The sequence below is a fragment of the Neophocaena asiaeorientalis genome, unplaced genomic scaffold (genome assembly GCF_003031525.2).
Source record: "Neophocaena asiaeorientalis asiaeorientalis breed wild unplaced genomic scaffold, Neophocaena_asiaeorientalis_V1.1 scaffold430, whole genome shotgun sequence".
Taxonomy (NCBI): Eukaryota; Metazoa; Chordata; class Mammalia; order Artiodactyla; family Phocoenidae; genus Neophocaena; species Neophocaena asiaeorientalis.
The window spans coordinates 498,178-513,979 of NW_020173691.1; the positions used below are offsets into that span (position 1 = coordinate 498,178).

The following is a 15,802-nucleotide window of genomic DNA, read 5'->3' on the forward strand; positions in this document are numbered from 1 at the left end:
GGTGGCCCTCGGGCCCCTGTTCCCCTCCAGGGGAGTCCTGGGCTGTTTCCAGCTCTCCTCCGGCGCCCCGAGCGCCCATTCCCTGGACCCATTCCCAGGACCGCGCTCTTCGCTCCTCGGGGCCCCGGGGGGCGGGGGCAGAGGGGGAGCACGTAGATACCTTGCCGGCGGGGCTCGGGAAACCTTGGCTGTGAATAAGTCACTTGCATCTCCACCGTGGAACAGCGCTATCAGACTTCCTCATCTTCACTTTCGTTTCCACCCTGGGAAGGGGCAGGTGGCTTCACTATCTTCCCTGGAAAAGGGAGACAGCCACCCTCAAGCAGAGCCAAGGAAATCCCAGACAGTTACTGAGCCGCTCAACAAAAGGCCTTGAACCTCCGTCTCTCCGCCCTCATAACACCAGGTAGAGACTCCAAGGTAAATATTGTTGACTTTTATGTTTAAAACAAAAAATCTGCCTATGAAAATAAGAGCATAGTGGCAATGCTCCTGGAAAACCACAGTTGGAACGACATTTTTTAAGGGGTAAGGAAGGGGGTTGGTTGATTGTCTTGGGGGTGAGGGGTGCTATCCCAGGAAGTCTGCTGAGGCCATGTTGGGTGGGAATTGGTGGCGGAGGCTTTCCCTTGCAGTGGATTAGCTAGGTAGTCACTTAGTGTCTGGAACACCTATCCAGCACTGGGACCCACAAACAAGCAACTAACCCCAGCGTCCTCCAGATAGGCACTCTTGTGGAGCAGTGACCCAATCAATACCATGCCCTGTTTGGCTGTCAGGTGCATCTGGGATGTGTCCTCTTGCTGGGTGCCTGGAAGAGGGCGATCGTGATTACACACTGATGCTGGAGAGCTGCCCTGGGCAGCAGCCAGGCCTCTGCCAAATGTCTGTTGTTCGATCACTTTTCCCTGCATTTACTCAGCCAGGCTGAGCATTGACAAATCTGTCCAAATCTCCTGGACCCTCTGACTCACTTCACCCTTGTTCTTGTGGACAGAAGACAGTGGCCGGGCACAGCCAGTCTGAAATGGAACCCTGGGACAGGGCCCTGGAAGAAGGTCTGTGGGGCTCTGAGTTGCCGGATTGTGGAGACATTCCAGGGGGTTCCCAGAGGAGGGGCCCAGGCCAAAGCTAACTGCCCAGCGTATTTTAACAATCCCTATGCCCACACCATGCATATCAACCCGACCGGTACTTCCATCCTAAATGACATCTCAGGATCATCCCCTTGGGTATTATAGCTCTGAGCAGAGCAAGAAGCCTTTAGATTCTGTTGTCTGAATGTGGAGCCATCCCTGCCAGCTTTTTGGGTTTCTTTCTGGGGAGGCAAGACTTCTGAGGAAGTTGTGTCCCAGAGCCTCCTTTTTTGATTTCTCTGTATCCGGAAGTTTGGCGTTGCTGAGTGTTGAAATCAAAATAGGCCTGTTGTCTATTCATGCTCATAGACTCAGAGAGCAAGAAAACACTGGAATGTACAGTTCCTGAATCCACATGTGTTTGCTTCCCTTTTTGTTTCGTGGAGAAGAATGCAGAAAGCAGATTCAAATCTTCAGTCAGGTCTCAAGCTTCAGGAATTGCCAGCACTGGTTTTGCAGCGCCCTCCCCCATTTGGGGGCCACGACCCACACAGTGCGCTCAGCTTCATGGGACCAACTCAGGTTTGAGGCATTGTTCCTGCCCTTCAGAAGCTTCCAGGTTCAGGGGAGGAGAGAAAACCAGCACCTGCGTAACAATTAGAGAGCAAGTAAGTGAAATTAGGTGGCGTCTTCTGCTGGTTCAAAGAAGACAGCCCATGTGGGCTGGAAAAGGCAGCGAGGGCTTCCGGAGCTACTTGGTCTTCAGCTGCATTTGTTATAGAAACAACAGTCAGGCACCAGGCAAGGCAGAGGGCAGAAAGCCCAAGGATAATATGAGGCTCAGGCGAAGCAAAGGCGCTCGCTGCCCCTCCCCCATGCAGTCCAAATTCCCTGCCTTCCTTCCCAGCCCCGCCTCCTGCCACTGTCAGTCCACCCCTGGCCCATGATACCACAGTGACTGCCCATGGCGCTCTGACTAGGCCTCTTCTGCATGCCTCTCTCTCCCTACACTTGCTCTCCTGTGCCCAGAATTCTCTCTGTTGGGGAATCCTCTGAGTTTGTTTTTTTTTTTTGTTCTTGTTTTTTGGGGTTTTTTTGGCCATGTGGCATGTGGGATCTTAGCTCCCCGATCAGGGATCAAACCCGTGTCCTCTGCATTAGAAGCGCGGAGCCTTAACCACTGGGCCACCAGGGAAGTCCCGGGAATCCTCTGTTTTTTAGAAAGCACCTCAAATAGCACCTTCTCCAGGGAAGACTTCCGTGGCTGGCCCCTCCCCCAGCCTTCAGGCAGAGTTGGGGGTGTTCCTCCTTTGCCCTCCGCTGCTCCTTGCCTGCACCTTGCCTGCACCTCTACTGAACCGCGTGCACCCTGTACTGCCCAGTTGGGTTGAGGGGTCTTTGCCCCGCCTACAGAGGCGGGGCTGTGTCTCACTCTCCTCGCGGTCCGCTGAGCCAGCGTTGGTGTCTGGCACATAGCAGGCAGCATTTGGTAAATGATTCTTCACTGAAATTCAGCCAGATTTGGGCACTGTGAAGCACCTCACCTACTTGCGGGTTAAGCACTATTATTGGGAATTTAAAGATTGGATAAGTTTGGTGGAGGAATTCGCGTTTAATGTGGTGGCAGTACTCAAAGCACTTAGCAGGGGCCTCAGAACAGACTTCGATGTCCTTCCTGATCCAGCCCCAGGGTATCTTCTTCAGCCTCACCTTCCGCCAGCTCCCACCTTGAACCCACAGCGGACTCCCATGCCCCCTCTCCCCCTCTCCCTTGACGGTGTTGTTTGACAGCCTCTGCCGGGAACGCTCACTGCTGTCCCAAGCTTACGCTTCCCCATGCACAGGACTCAGTGATCAGTGTCTATATCCCCTGGGAGTAGAGGTTCCTCGGGCTGGGTTTGCACGTCCTCCTTTGTGCCCTGCTACCCTGCCAGCACACCCTCTCACAGCATCACTCCCTCTTGTGGCTGCACCCCACCCCACCCCAGTCCTGACTATTAGCGCCCTGATCTCTGGGACTGGGTTTATCCTTGATGGAGCCCTATCAGCTTACAGCCTTCCTGGCAGAGAGTGCCCAATAAACGTACATTGGATGGAAGTCTGAACCTGGGTGATGAAAATGTAAAAGAAAAGATAACACGAGGGTCATCTGAAAGGAAAACGAGTAAGATTTGGTGATGAGTAATATAGAGTAAAGGAGAAGGTTGGCTCATAACCTGTGAGGCAGGGGGAAATTGATTCACACGAGAGTTGGGTCCCTGGCCCAGGGAGAGGTCCATTCACATCCTTCTGAGCGCCGTGCAAAAATATTTCTGTTTTCTGGAGGATTTTCAAAGACCAAAATATTGTTACGTCACTTCGGGGCATTATTGCATCTGAAGTTATTGCAGGACACCCAAGTGGAGATGTCCTTTAATCAGCACTTTGAAAGCAGTTCAGGTCAGGATTAGGGGGAGATGGTGGGAGTGTAGTGGGGATTGCCCAGCATGTGAAAGCAAATGCGATCACTGCCAGAAGAAGCTAAGCTGAGAACAAGGTCTAGGGGAAAACCTACATTCTAGGGGCAGGGTGTGGGAGAGAGGAACTGGTGGAAAAGAGAATGACAGAAAGAGAGAAGAAAATCAAGGAAGCCAAGGGAGGAGATAGTTCAAGAAGAGATGGGTGGCCAAAGCTGTGTGTGCCAAAAAGAAGAACAGAGAGATTCAGGCAAGAATAGATGAGGAGGCCAACTTTGAGAGGGGTGCTCGCACAAGAAAGCCAGGTCTCATGGGGTCAGAAGAGGCTAGGTTATTGGGCAGTAGGATCATTGGGTGGAGTCTTCAGACCTCACATCTGAGGAATTTGACCCCAAAAGGATAGATTTTCTCTCAGCAGGGCAGGAGGAGTGGTCACGGCAAGAGAAGATAGTTTTGTTTGTTTTGTAAGAGATACAACCACAGTTGAATGCAGGAGGGAAGGAGCCCATTTATGGTAAGGAAAATGGATAAATTCCCCTCTTCACATTGATTGTATTTCATTGAACCTTCCTCCCCTCCCTTCCCCTCAGTTGTCCCAGAGAACTCTCATTTGGGGTAATCTCCAAAGTCATGGTATTGTGGCACCCAACAAGAGGATGTTGCAACCTGGAAACAGCTGGTTCTCACCTCCCTGGCATGCGGTAAACTGTCTCAAGTGCCCCAAACATGACTTTGCTTCATAACGGCGGGGGCCGGATGTTTTCTCCTTGACTGAGCACAAATGCATGACACCAGCAATAACAGCAAACGCAAAAACAGCATTTACGCTGAGCCAGACACTGTTCTGAGTCCCTGTGAGGTGGCTGTTGTTATTATTCTCATTTTTCCAATGACAAAAATGAGGCCCAGGGAGCCCACCCAATGACACAGCAGTGAATGGACAGCCAGGGTTCCAACTGGATGTGTCTGGCTTCAGGGTCCATGTGCTTAAACCACCATACTAATTCAAGATGAGCAGCTCACGCTTTGCTCTAGATGAATGTTTATGGCTGCAACACTACTGCAGGATTCTTAGTCCTTGCGCTGCTGACAGCATGACTTATCCAAGGTCACCAAACCAGTCACTAATCTATCTATCTATCTGTCTATTCATTGTAGGTTAGACTAGCTTTAATAATCAATAAATGATTTACGGGCTTCCCTGGTGGCACAGTGGTTGAGAGTCCAGCTGCCAATGCAGGGGCCACGGGTTCGTGCCCCGGTCCGGGAGGGTCCCGCATGACGTGGAGCGGGTGGGCCCGTGAGCCATGGCCGCTGAGCCTGCGCGTCTGGAGCCTGTGCTCCACAACGGGAGAGGCCACAACAGTGAGAGGTCCACGTACTGCAAAAAAACAAAAACAAAACAAAAAAAATAAATGATTTACTAGTCAATAAATAATTTAATAGTCAACAAATAATCTACCACGTGCAAGACACTGCAAGGGACCCAGAAATACGAGCTACATGTATCATCTCATTTAATCCTCATAACCACTCCATTTTGTAGACAGGACAACTGAGCCAGCATTTGAACTTGGCCCTAATGAAGGTAAGATTGAAAACCACTTTCAGCCCTGAGTTTCTGTGTTGTGAGGTTCCGCCTCATCATGGTCCGAGACTTAGCTGGTTCTAGAAAGCCCCAAGGCTAACTTTACTTTCTTTCCCAACACACAAAAGGATTGCAAGTATGAATCAATAAGACGCTGAGGTGTGTAAAAAATACTGCCTCTCCTTTTATTTTCTAGAGATCAACTTAATATCCATTTGCACCCTTTGTCTCACCAGGCTGGCAAGAATAGAAACTACCTCAGGGTGGTGTCATAATTTCTGGATCTTACGCAGTGCCGAGACCTCAGGGCAGGGCTGAGGGTGATCCCGCACCAGTCTGGTCCACTCAGGTTACCACTGAGCGCGCTCCTGACCCTGCCTCCCTGGCAGTGTCTGCTGCTTCTAGACCACATGGCCAAACTCTGGGGACTTGCCGAAGTCCTGTCCTCCTGGGACCCCCAGACCTCTCTTCCTTTCCTGTTTCTTCCAAACCTCACTGTTTTGCCCCACCAACTTCACTCCTCTCGCGACCTCCTGGGAGAGCCTCTGTGTCCTGGACATAAGTCCCTTTTGGGAAATGAAAGCCTGCAAACTGGAATCAGTCCTGTTACATACCTGGCCTGGGGAGACTTCAGGAGACTTCTAGAGGGTGGAGGTGGGCAGCGGAAGGTGGAAATACAAAGAGGGGGAAAAGTTTTCTACTCTCAAAAGATTATCTAGCCGAAGAAGCAGTTCCCTCTGAGAGTAAATTCCTAGGCGGGGAAAAAGTTGCTATTCGAGGCTAGGATATATGTGGATTCATTATATTTATCCATTTTATTGGTACATCAATACCATTATTTTCCTGAGATATTTTCAAGAATATCTATAACAGATTTGCAAATCTGATGAAGGTGGGGGACGGGTTGTGATTGTGTCCTGGTCTGTGATTGCTGTCACGATACTCAGCAAGTCTCATTAGATAACTTTAGGGTTTATAGGCTGTGAAAATGCTTCCAGTTCAAACCTGCCATCATACACGTACAGAAACAGGACAAGGGAAGTTAAACTTGTCAAGGATGCCCAGGTGATGGCCGAAGGAGGGCTAGAACCCAGGTTTCCCCTCTCCCAGCCCAGAGCTTTTGCCATATCTCATGCATCTTGGAAGGGACCACCCACAGCGCCAAGGAGCCAAGTTTCTTGCTGACCCCTCCCCCATTCAGAATGGAGCACAGCCACCCCTGGCAGCCTGCCCAGGGCAAATTCCACATTCCACACACGTCCGTGGGGGCCCTGGACGCTGGGCATGTAGCAGGAATGTGTGTTTCCAGCAGGGGCGTGTTTCCCAGCTCTGTCTGCCCTGCTTACAGTCCCTGGGGCACTGCCAGTGAAATCATCTTTCCTCCTCTGCACCAGGCAGGCCTGGAGATGCAGGACCCCCTCCTCCTGGCCTGACTCCCTCCCTCTCCCTTCCCTCACCTCTCACCAGGGGGCGTCTCCCTCTGCCGAAGAGCGAGCGGACTTGATTTTACCAGCCTAGGGAGGTTTCTCTTTTTTTTTTTTTTTTTAACATCTTTATTGGGGTATAGTTGCTTTACAATGGTGTGTTAGTTTCTGCTTTATAACAAAGTGAATCAGTTATATGTATACATATGCTCCCATATCTCTTCCCTCTTGCATCTTCCTCCCTCCCACCCTCCCTATCCCACCCCTCCAGGCGGTCATAAAGCACCGAGCTGATCTCCCTGTGCTATGCGGCTGCTTCCCACTAGCTATCTACCTTAAGCTCAGTTGGGAGGTTTCTCTTGATGCTCTTGTTAACCCAGCACAGACTGCAGATCCCTCCCAGGACAGTTCTCAAGTGTTTTGTAATCTCTCTTCACATGTCCATTTTCCGTGTCTAACGGATCATAGTTTAATAAGGTTTCTCTTGCCCATGCCTCCCCCCAGCTGCTTCCAATTTACATCACACTCCAAATGATTTTTGCCACTCTTAGCGGATTGTTTTGTGTCATTACTTTCAGGGGATGCAATATCAGACTTCCCAGCTCTCCGTCTGCTCGGGCTTCTGACCTCGCAGCTGCCCATCTTTCCTGGCAATTTACTTTACCCCTGAACACGCGGGGTTTAGCTGAGTTGCATTCGGGGGGGCTGTCAGAGTCTCAGATGTTAATTTTCTAATTGAGGATATTGGTGCTGCCTGAAGCAGAAGATGGAGATGTTCAGTTCCTTGGTGAGCTATCTTTTCCCAAGGATTTTTAGATGCGTCACGCTAGTCGTTAGTTTTTAATAACCGCTCGGATGGAATTATTTCTTTCAATCAGATGCTTTAAAACTGTGTGCTGGAGTTTGTAATGAGCAGACAGAAGAGAAGCCATTTTTGTACCTGAACCATTTGGGTTTTCAACATCTTTCCTTCAGACTGTCACGCCTCTGTTTGATGGTGCTGTTTTTGTTTTGGTTTGGGGGGACTGCCACCTGAAGATATTAAAGACAATAGGGGAAACTTTTACATAATTTCCCATGAGTGCAGAAAAAAGAAACACCAAATCTCCCCAGCGTACTGAGAAATAATTCCGTTTCCTTCTCTCGCTGTTTCCCTTCAGTGGTTTCCAAAAGGAATACATTTCTGGTGAGGTGCAGTTGGATAAATGTCTGTCTACTTCAGCAAGCAAGAAATATTAGAGGATTCCACATCAATAACTGGGCTCTTCATTCGGTAACTGGAGGGTCCTCAAAAGCCTCTGTGGATGCTTCCCCAGGGTAGTAGAAACTATTATTGTTGCTATCGTATAGGTGATTAAGCTGGCGCTCAGAGAGGTTAAGCACTTCCTCAAGGTCACACATCTATTAAATTGTGGGGCTAGGATTTGAATCCAGCTACAAACTTCGTTGTCATTTTGACCTTTCCTAAAAATCAGAATTGTGTACACTGCCCAACGGATTCAGAGCCTCAAAGGGGTTGGGGGAGGGGGTGGGTAATTCCTTCTAAGGTGCATGCCAAGGAAGGAAAGACATCACAGTCCTGTTTTGAAATTCGGTCGTGATCTCCTCTCCCTGTGCCAGCCTGCCAGGAGCACTTGCGTGCTCTCTAAACGTAAGCAAGCAATAGGAACTTCTCAGCGGGGCTCAGTCCACAGCCCCTGGTGGCTTCCACACCCCTCAGCCCAGACTTTCCGGAGGCCCTCGGAGGGCTCTTGCCTTGGTCTTCGCCCTTTGTGCGCCCCCTGCTGGCCTCCAGGAGAGGCGCCTGTCCTGGAGCCTGAGAAGCGGTACCCAAGCCTCTCTTTTTCCTCAGCTCCAAGTAAAACGATGTGACCTGCCCAGCTCCCCTGCCTCAGAAGCCTCAAATAACCCTCCTCGAGCACCATCCAATGCTTCAGTCTTCAGGACTAAGAAGAATTGGGGGCGAATGTATGGCCCCCTTCTCAAAAGTGATCATGCAACATCCTGGTCATACTTTATTCCTGGGAGATGAGGCAACCTGAGTAGTGAGCAGTGAGGCCCATAACAGCTCTCTTAAGTCCCTACCTCACAAATCATGATCACTGAGCCAGCAGCATCAGTATTACCTGGAGGCTTGTTAGAAATGCAGAATCTCCGGTCTTTCCCCAGACCCGCTGAGTCAGAACCTGCATTTCAGCAAGATCTCTGGGTGATTCATATGCAAATCATCCTTGGAGGCTCTGTATCTATTCTGCAGTGTCCACAATTTTGATTTTTTTTTCTTTTGAAGATCAAAATGAAAACTAAGTTCACGGCTGGATTCAGATCCTAGCTCCACAACGTGATGGACATGTGACAGGCACATACTTGCCCTCTGAGCCACAGTTCAATAAAATGGTGAAAAGCACTATATGTCATTCTTTTTTTTTTTTTTTTTTTTTTTTTTTTGGGTCGGGGGGCAAACCCGCGTCCCCTGCATCGGCAGGCGGACTCTCAACCACTGCGCCACCGGGGAAGCCCCCACTGTATGTCATTCTTAACTTTCAGGGCTCATCTCATCCTAAATCTGAGACCCAATAATTATCCAGTGTCTCCTAGCTCAACCATAGTTTACTTAATCATACTGCTTAGAAATGTCAAACTCTGATGGCAAACCTAGCTTTTCCCCTAGAAACCCACAAGCTCTCTGCTCCTTGTGGAGAAGACAGTGGATTGTCTTCATCCTGTGTGTGGGTCCCCAGTAACTAAATGACCGCAGAAATGTCATGAAAGGGACATCTGGTTCCAAGGGAGGTGCTTCCTCACCACCACTGTGACAATAAAGATGGAGTGGATTATGGAGTTCCCTCCCTGGAGGGACAAGGAAGAAAGCCCCCGTGACTAATTGGCCCAGAGGCTGGGCATGAGATTTCTCCAGGTCTCTTCAGCTCTGATGTTCCATATGCCTCGATTTACAAAAGGGTAAATCCTTGATCTTTTTCAATTAAAATTCCACTTAATCAGAGACACACCTAAAGTTTTAAATACCCCTACAGAGAAAATCACTGTATGGCATAGAAAAACATCTACGTAATATTTTCTGTTTCTTCCTCCTAATTAGCTTTCCTGTTCTCCCTTAGGGAAACAAAAGCCCTTTCTCTCGATTCTCCAGGAAAACACTGACGACCATCCTCCCATCATCGAGGCGAGGAGGTCCCCATTGTCTCAGAAACGGAAGCCTTTAAACAATCAGGGACCCAGTGCCTCTAGAATCAGAACATACTAGAAGCCCCTTCTGTTAGGACTGGAGGTAAGTACTCCTGATGAAAATCACTCTCCTTCAAAATATTAATGGAGAACATATCACCGGGCACTTCAGTTGTGCTGTGTGCCTCAGGGGTACCGCACGAGCAAAACTGGGTCCTTGCCCTCAGGAGATGGACAATCTGGAGGAGACAAGATGTCATGAAAATGCCACCATGAAAATGTACACAGAACAAGGGAGGGAGATAAAGTGCCTGTAGGAATATGAGAACCGTGTCACGAAAGAGTTGGCTTCTGGGGTAGCCTGTGAGGGATGAATTGGAGTTGGGTAAGCAGACGAGATGGGAACAAGCATTCCAAGCCCAGGATCAGCATAAGCAGAGAAATTGGGATCCAGTTTCACTCTGGTGAAACTCTGGTGAGTTATCCCTGGAGCCCAGGCAAGACTAGATAAGCCAGAAGGTAGATTGGATGGAGTTTCCCCTCTGTCCAATGGGAGGGTTCAGGCTCTAAGGGACCTCTCTAATCAGCCATTCCAGGAATAGATTATAGTCCACAGTGGAGTTTTATGCCCTGAAGGGTTGGGCCATTGCGGGCAGGGGGAGCTAGTGAAGGTTTCTGGTCAGAGCCGTGCTCTACAACCCCCTCATTTAGCTGAGCGAGAGATGTAGGTGTCGGGGTCAGGCTGGCTGTGGGCGGTCAGCTGGAGGGGTGGGCACTGCAGCAGCCCAGACAGGAGGCAGGGGCTGTGGGGCTGAACGGCACAAACAATTGGAAGTGAGGGGAATCGATGCTGGTGGTGGTGTCCTGAGATGAGCTTCACAGAATTAACCACCATCTGCATGGATGTACCTGAGGCTTCTTCCAGTGGGGGATTAAGGAAGCTGGTCTGACTTCACCCACGTTGTTAGAGTTTCATATGTACCGAAGATGGAGTTGAGGGTCCACAACCAAAGATGAATATGGTGCAGTGTTTGATCAGAAAGGCTATAGCCCCAAATGCTCTGAATTTGGAGGAAATGCTACAGAGGCCCAAGAGGATATTTCAAGGTATATCCAGATGAGGAAGAAGAAAGAAGGGACAAGCTCCCTCTCAGAAGCTGACGGGATCATAAGCACAGATAAGCACCCCCAGGTAGGAGGGGAGAGAGCGGGCGAGCTGCGGCTGCTCTGAAGAGCTCCAGGCTTTCCCCGCCCCCCGCTCAAGAGCAGCCCATCCGAGGGATACAGAGTGCAGATGAGCCCTCAGCACCCTGGCAGCTGGCCCTGCGGGCAGTGCAGAGGGAGGAGGACCCAGAGGCAGGATGTGGCAATTTCATTCATTCAACAGGTATTTACAAAACAACTACAAACCAGGGAGCTTGATGGCAGCTGTGGACCAATTCCTAGAAGAGATCTGGCCCAGGCTCTGCAGCTCTGAGGAAAGGTGGCGGGAACCCCGGCAGGTCAGCATAGGTTCTGGAACAGCAAGTCATATCAGACTCAGCTCATTTCCATCCTGACAGGGCTACCAGCTTCCAGCAGCCCTGGGAACTCAGCAAGGCATTTGACTGAGTTTCTTGTTGTATCCCCTTCCACCCCGACACATGAAAGGGAAGTTTCTCGCTGGGCTAGACTTACTAGACAAGCTTTGTAGCGAAGCATCATGAACACGGAGAGATACAAACAAACCCTAACGAGACCCCCGGGCACCAGCAAATCAGTAAACCGTTCTCCTGAGGTCGCACCAGTGCACGGAGATGCAGTGCGCTAATTGTCTGCTTCCTCTTTGGAGAACCGTCGTCAGGTCAGGCTTTGCCCTGCAGTGTTCATCTGTGATGCTCATGGAAGCTGCTGATGACTGTCTCCCCTCGGGCGTGTGATGGGTCTGAGGAGAAGGGTGGCTGGAGAGCACGCTTTCTTTTTTTTTGGCATGAACGGACTGCCACGTCTGGCCATGGAGCGCTGTGGGCCTTGCTGGCAGACACAGAGAGTCACTGGATGGCTGCGGCATGTGCCACGTAAAGAACCAGACCTTCCTTCTCTCCTAGAAGTAGGAAGCAAGGTCAACATCTTCTGAGAGGGCCAAGGCCAGGCGGGATGGGTGAGGGAAAGCCGGTGAAGGTTTGGAATCATCCTTAGGGGTAGGAGAGAGGGTGACAGCACGACTGGATTCTGCATATTAGTGTAGGCACCAAGGTGGTTTTTCCTGACAGAGCTAAAGCCACCAGGTGTAGGCACGCAGAGGGCAGGTGGCTGGTATAGACAGATGGGATAGCAGAGCAGGGAGGCATCCGAGCTGGAGGTGTTGAAAGAGGGTTTGAAGAGAAGGTCTGTGGAGTCTAGAACCATGGGAGGTGTAAAGAAGCGGATGCATTTAAAGGTCATGGAAGGTTCAAGGGGAGTTACGAGGCCATCAGAGAGCCAGTGTAGTGGAAGGCAGGGCCCAAGAGACCCGGAAGGAGGAAGGTCGTGCTCAGAGAGTGGGAGAGAACTCAGCATTTCGAAGGGACCATCTCGGGGTAGGGTGGGCCTTCCCGCGGAGCTGAAAGGGGCGAGGGGCTGAGAGGCTCACCTTCCCCTGGGAGCCAGGGCTCATACCCTTTGTGACCCAGGGGAAGTGACCACAAGATCAGCAGATGATGACCAAGAGGTGGGCTACAGCAGTACCCCTGTACTGACCCACTTGTACAGCCACACCAGAGACGCTAGGCTTAGAGGGTGGACAGAGCTGTGTGGTCTTAAGTAAGTTACTTAACTGCTCTGGGCCTTAGTTTTCTCATGTGTATAAATGGGGAAACAATGATACCTCCCAAAGACCGGGAGGATGAGGGAAGGGAGGAAGCTCAGAGCTCTGTGGGGACGAGCATGTAGGCGAAGATGCCCACTCTGCGGTATTGTAGTTATCAGGATATATTTCTTTCCTCCCTCCAGAATTGAACCCAGTGGTTCTCAGATGCGAGTATGCATCAGAATCACCCAGAACGCTTGAGAAAACAGCCTGCCAGGCCCCAGCGCCAGAGCTTCTCTTTCAGGAGGACTGGGGTGGGGCCCCAAGTGGTGCTGATCCTGCTTGTCTGGGGACATCACTTGGGGCATCCCTGCTCTAGAGTCTTTCTAGAAACCTTGAGACCCTTGCAGGCAGGGACTCCCCAGCGTCCAGCAGTGACCAGTACAGAGTGGGAGGCTCGGCCTGGGAAGAGTTACTCTAGGACAAGCACAAATTCTCGGTACAGCAGATGGTCACCACGAAAAGAGGTGGTGTTGAATGAAAAAGAGGACACCCAGAAGAGCCTCAAAGTCATGGTGGTTTGGGGAGGAAGCTGGACTTGTATCTGGGGAGCAAACGCTTAGGTTCGAGGCACTGCAGTCACCCATGGGTTTTATTGGAACTGTTGTCAGAGGCGGAACGCTGGGCTGGAAGGACCATGGCCCCGGCGACATTGCAGCCTTCAAGAGTGCTCGTTTGCTGGCTTGTCCCTATGGGATGCTGTATTCTGCATCTGGAGAACATGTTTGCTCTGGGAGGGTCACCGTGTCCACTGGCCTTGAGCCTTTTTCCGAGGCTGACCTTGAACGTATTCACGTGTGGACTCAGTCCAGGATTTTTTTTTTTTTACCATCTTTATTGGAGTATAATTGCTTTACAATGGTGTGTTAGTTTCTGCTTTATAACAAAGTGAATCAGCTATACATATACATATATCCTCATATCTCCTCCCTCTTGTGTCTCCCTCCACCCTCCCTATCCCCCCTCTAGGTGGTCACAAAGCACAGAGCTGATCTCCCTGTGCTATGCAGCTGCTTCCCACTAGCTATCTATTTTACATTTAGTAGTGTATATGTGTCCATGCCACTCTCTCACTTCATCCCAGCTTACCCTTCCCCCTCCCCTTGTCCTCAAGTCCATTCTCTACGTCTGCATCTTTATTCCTGTCCTGCCCCTAGGTTCATCAGAACCACTTTTCTTTTTTTAGATTCCATATATATGGAATGTTAGCATACAGTATTTATTTTTCTCTTTTTGACTTACTTCCCTTTGTATGACAGTCTCTAGGTCCACCCACCTCACTACAAATAACTCAATTTCGTTTCTTTCTATGGCTGACTAATATTCCATTGTATATATGTGCCACATCTTCTTTATCCATTCATCTGTTGATGGACACTTAGGTTGCTTCCATGTCCTGGCTATTGTAAATAGTGCTGCAATGAACATTGTGATACATGACTCCCTTTGAATTATGGTTTTCTCTGGGTACATGCCCAGTAGTGGGATTGCTGGGTCATACGGTAGTTCTATTTTTAGATTTTAAGGAACCTCCATACTGTTCTCCATAGTGGCTGTATCAATTTACATTCCCACCAACAGTGCAAGAGGGTTCCCTTTTCTTCACACCCTCTCCAGCATTTATTGTTTGTAGATATTTTGGTGATGGCTATTTTGACTGGTGTGAGGTGATACCTCATTGTAGTTTTGATTTGCATTTCTCTAATAGTGATGTTGAGCAGCTTTTCATGTGTTTGTTGGCAGTCTGTATATCTTCTTGGAAGAAATGTCTATTTAGGTCTTCTGCCCATTTTTGGATTGGGTTGATAGTTTTTTGATATTGAGCTGCATGAGCTGCTTGTAAATTTTGGAGATTAATCCTTTGTCAGTTGCTTCATTTGCAAATATTTTCTCCCATTCTGAGGGTTATCTTTTAGTCTTGTTTATGGTTTCCTTTGCTGTGCAAAAGCTTTGAAGTTTCATTAGGTCCCATTTGTTTATTTTTGTTTTTATTTCCATTTCTCTAGGAGGTGGGTCAAAAAGGATCTTGCTGTGATTTATCTGCCTATGTTTTCCTCTAAGAGTTTGATAGTGTCTGGCCTTACTGGTTAGCTCTTTAATCCATTTTGAGTTTGTTTTTGTATATGGTGTTAGGGAATGTTCTAATTTCATTCTTTTACATGTAGCTGTCCAGTTTTCCCAGCACCACTTATTGAAGAGGCTGTCTTTTCTCCATTGTGTATTCTTGCCTCCTTTATCAAAAATAAGGTGTCAGTCCAGGATTTTTATTACTATGTGAACCTTGGAGAAACCCTCTCCATTTGGAAATGAATGAACTGTTTTGCTCAGACAGCGGTCCTCCATGCCCAGCACTCCGACCGCCTGCCAGATGTGAGCCACCACCTGCCAGGAGAAACTTTCTCTCTCCAGCCTTGCGGCCAAGCTCAGAATCCCGGATCCTGTCAAAGAGCCCATTATGAGTATTATTTGTTAAGGATCAAGCATTTAACTTAGCCCAGGAGCAAGCCCTGGCCCCAGCCAGCGGGATTTGCAGGCTAACTGTGTTGCCCAGGGAGCAGAGGTGCCCCTGCGTGCAGGCTTCCGCATTGCCCGTGGAGACACCACGGCCCGTAACTCACCCAACGTGAGGCCCGCGGCTCTGCTGAGCAGGCAACTACTAAGTCAAGAAAGGGAACCCACTCTACTGACGGCTGGGATTAAAGCTAAATGAATTCCACTCAAAGGAGAGGCTGCCGACCCTTCTCCCTCTGGCCTCATTATCTTAATTAACAGCGCTTGGCAGGAGTATTGAGGCCCTCATTGATTGTGCTCTTCCTGTTACCCCTCAGAGCCCTCGACACAAGTTAGCCTCAATAATCAAAACCCAGTTCTCCACAGCCCTCTGAATTTCCTACCAGCCCTCTTCCTCTAAGAGAATCACGGGGCTTCTGAGTTGGAGGGAATCCTGTAGACCGGCGTCTCTCAAAGCATGGCCTGAGGACCACTCGCTTCAAAGTACCTGGGCCAGGGCTTCCCTGGTGGCTCAGTGGTTGAGAGTCCGCCTACTGATGCAGGGGACACGGGTTCGTGCCCCGGTCCGGGAAGATCCCACATGCCGCAGAGCGGCTGGGCCCGTGAGCCATGGCCGCTGAGCCTGCGCGTCCGGAGCCTGTGCTCCACAACGGGAGAGGCCGCAACAGTGAGAGGCCCGCGTACCGAAAAAAAAAAAAAAAAAAAAAAAAAAAAAACCCGGGCAAAAAAAAAAA

General features: G+C 49.8%; 1 protein-coding gene across 8 annotated transcripts in view; it reads left to right on the forward strand.

Moving 5' to 3' along the window:
• TLR5 (toll like receptor 5) overlaps positions 1–15,802 on the forward strand; it is a 50,567-nt gene that overhangs the window by 133 nt on the left and 34,632 nt on the right. For 3 of the 8 annotated variants that reach the window (XR_003003848.1, XM_024750465.1, XM_024750469.1), the window contains exons 2-4: positions 272–420; positions 7,705–7,861; positions 9,664–9,833. The exons of 1 other annotated variant lie outside the window; for it this stretch is intronic. The gene's annotated coding sequence lies outside the window, so the exon portion shown is untranslated. The remainder of the gene's footprint in view (positions 1–271; positions 421–7,704; positions 7,862–9,663; positions 9,834–15,802) is intronic. 4 more of the 8 variants (XM_024750468.1, XM_024750467.1, XM_024750466.1 and 1 more) reach the window with 4 other exon arrangements.